General features: G+C 39.7%; 1 protein-coding gene across 1 annotated transcript in view; it reads right to left on the bottom strand.

Annotated features, from left to right (window-relative positions):
- The window catches only part of SLC4A7 (solute carrier family 4, sodium bicarbonate cotransporter, member 7), an 86,948-nt gene that overhangs the window by 38,769 nt on the left and 45,081 nt on the right, over nucleotides 1-3,098 (bottom strand). The gene's annotated exons all lie outside the window — the stretch shown is intronic.

Raw genomic sequence — 3,098 nt, 5'->3', positions numbered from 1 at the left:
AAAAAAAAAAATACTTGAGACAGTAGGATGGATTCCTATCCAACTGACAAAGATCCAAAAAGTAGGTGACATTTTGTACAGTCAAGTTATAGGGTGATTGTTGTCATGTGCCATCAAATCGCCTGTAACTCATAGTGACCCTACGTATGATAGCTGTGAACCCTCCCCTATTCTGAACCAGTCTAACTCCAATACACCTAATCCCATTACCCCTGTTGCTGTGTCAAGCCATTTCATCCGGGTAGGGAGATAAAAGGCACTGTGTACCACCAAAATAGTTCAACTCCACGGAAGCAAATTTGGTAACAGCTATCAAAATTAGTTTATCCTTTGAGACAGTAATCCTAAGAATTCTGGAAACCTATCCTACAGAACACGTGGCCAGGAGGGACTGGTCCGTGAAGAAGGACATCATGGTTGGAAGGGTGGAGGGACAGCACAGGAGAGGAAGAACTTGGATGAGAACTAGGTAAAAAAAGCAGAACGAACAACATAAAAGCAGAACCTCTTTGAATATACTTCTTTATGTAATTTTGTTATTTCAATCATAAAAAGCCAAGTTATTTTATAAAAATAAGGCATTAAAAAGAGAAAGGAAGTGACACAGAAGGCGGCAGTGGATTCATACCTGAGAGGGGACACTTTTTGGTGGCTCTATGCGTATAGACGGGTCCCACTCTCCTGGAGGCAGGACAGTTACTTGATCTAAGAATTCATCAATCCCAGATAAGAGGTCATTTCTGTCTTTTGCTTTATAAGCCACATCATGAAAGATCTATAGAAACAGAAAACATCACAGAAGGGGATTTTAATGGTGAAAGAATAATGGACCCAATGGTAAATCCACCTGAAAAATTATAAACAAGGAGTTCACAATGAGACAAGCGTCTCGATTTTTATACCAAGGTCTCCAACCTAAGGTGGCTAACCTTTTTATAAATTATTAGTATTAGCAAATGAAGTAACTGCAACAAACAAGAATAGTGATATAGTATAATAATTTAAAAAGGAGAGAAAATGGTACAAGTCCCAATCGGTTACTGTTTCAATGAGTTTACCATATATGTATTTCAATTACCTCATCTGTCATCAGAGTGGCTATAGACCTTCCAATTTCATGGTACTGTGGTGCTTTGCCTGCTGGACCGAGTAACAGGAACAAAAATCTATGGAGACATTAGAACGCATTAAAGTACAAGCGAGTTTTCAACATAAACCATTAATGTAGAGAATCCTTAAAAGCCATTCACGTCACAAAGATAAACAGTACTGGCATGTTTTTTCCATTCGCCCACATCAACCACTTGAAAAAAGTCAGTACTCAGACGGAGACAAATCACAAAACTACAGAAAAAAAATCTTGATAATTAACTTCCTGGGCGGGGGGGGGCAGGGGGGGGCGGGGGGAGGAAAGAAGTGTCTACTATTAAGGAGCTGTGCTGCCAACCCAAAGGCATGTGCTTCAAATCCACCAACTGATCCACACGAAAGATGGGTAATCTCTTGTGCAATTAACTCTCTGAAAATCTGCTGGAGGTTCAGCTATGAGTTGTCACACAATCAACACCATCAAGTCTTCACTTACCATTAAAGTAAAGTACTAATAAAGAAAAGGTCTATTTTACATATTCTCACTTTAATATAACCTTTGCATATAAACAAATGAATCTAGTCTATACTGACAAATGAATCAAAAATTGGAATCACCAACAATTCTATCAAGTACTTGAAAGCAGTTTGTCAAATAAAAGGGCAAAGAATGAACATTTTTTAAAAGCCCTATGATCTTTCAAAGTATATTGTTGCTCTTAGCTGCCACTGAAGTTGACCATGACTCATAATAATCTTATGGAAACAGATAAAAACGTTGTCCTGCAACAATAAAGGCTGGAGAGGATGTTGAGAGGTGGGAACTCCCATATACTGCTGGTGGGATTGTAAAAATGGCATAACCAAGGGAGCTCTGGTGGCCTAGTGGCAAGAAGCTGCATTGCAATCCTAGAGGTATGTGGTTTGAATCCACCAGATGCTCTGCTGGAGAAGGAGGGGCACTCTTCTCCTGTACCAGTCAGATGTGATTTGACGGTACACACAAAAAATAATAAAATTCTAAAAAGTTTTTTTTTAAAATGGTATAACCACTCTGGAAGGTACTCTGGTGTTTCCTCAAAAATCTGAACGCAGAAACTCCATAGGACCCAGCTATTCCATTACTAGGAATACATCCCAAGGCTATTAGAACTGAGACACAAATGGAGATCTGTACACCAATGTTCACAGCTGCATTATCCACCACCGCAAGAACAAAACAACAGCCCAAATGTTCAACTACAACCGAATGGACTGCGAAAGAGCGGTGTGTTCACATGATGGAATTCTATTCAGCACTCAGGAGCAATGATTTTGGAAAAATAACACATAACGTGAGAGAGAAGGGAGAACATTATGCTGAGTGAACTAACACAGTCTTCTAAGGACAGATACTTTATTAAAGACCATTACCGTAAACCTGGAAGGATACCTAGTATGTATGGGGATCCGAAGGGAGAAGGCGAGGGAGCAGAGGAGGGAAGACGGGCAGGGATGTCATCACAGGGTCACACAATTTGGTGGCTGGAAGGAGGGGGTAAAGGAAATGAGCAAGGTCCAGCAAAGACCTGAAAAGACTGGGAACGGTGGGCACAGTCCAACGGTAATTAATCTTATAAACCACAATGTATGGGAATGACTACATGAAACAAAATGTCAATCAATGAAGGAAAGGGTGGGGTGGGGGAGAAGGATTAACAAAATAAATTTTTAAAATGTCTTTAACATCTACAACCAGGAGATGATAACATAGATGAATGGGACCTTCTAAGAATCAAATCCCTATGCACATCCAAAAGCTCCTCCAACAGAGTAAAAAGGGAAGCCACAGACTGGGAAAAAAGATTTAGTAATGACATGTCAGATAAGGGACTTATATCCGGAATTTATAAAATACTTGAACACCACAATAAGATAAAGGTAAATAATCCAATAGAAAAATGGGCACAGGATATGAACAGACACTTCACTGAAGAAGACATTCAGATGGCCAACAAGCACATGAAGAA

Source organism: Elephantulus edwardii, unplaced genomic scaffold (genome assembly GCF_000299155.1).
Source record: "Elephantulus edwardii isolate Elephantulus edwardi_28Jun2011 unplaced genomic scaffold, EleEdw1.0 scaffold00027, whole genome shotgun sequence".
Lineage (NCBI taxonomy): Eukaryota > Metazoa > Chordata > Mammalia > Macroscelidea > Macroscelididae > Elephantulus > Elephantulus edwardii.
Note: the sequence above shows the minus strand (reverse complement) of the source record. Positions and strands in the feature narration are given on the sequence as shown.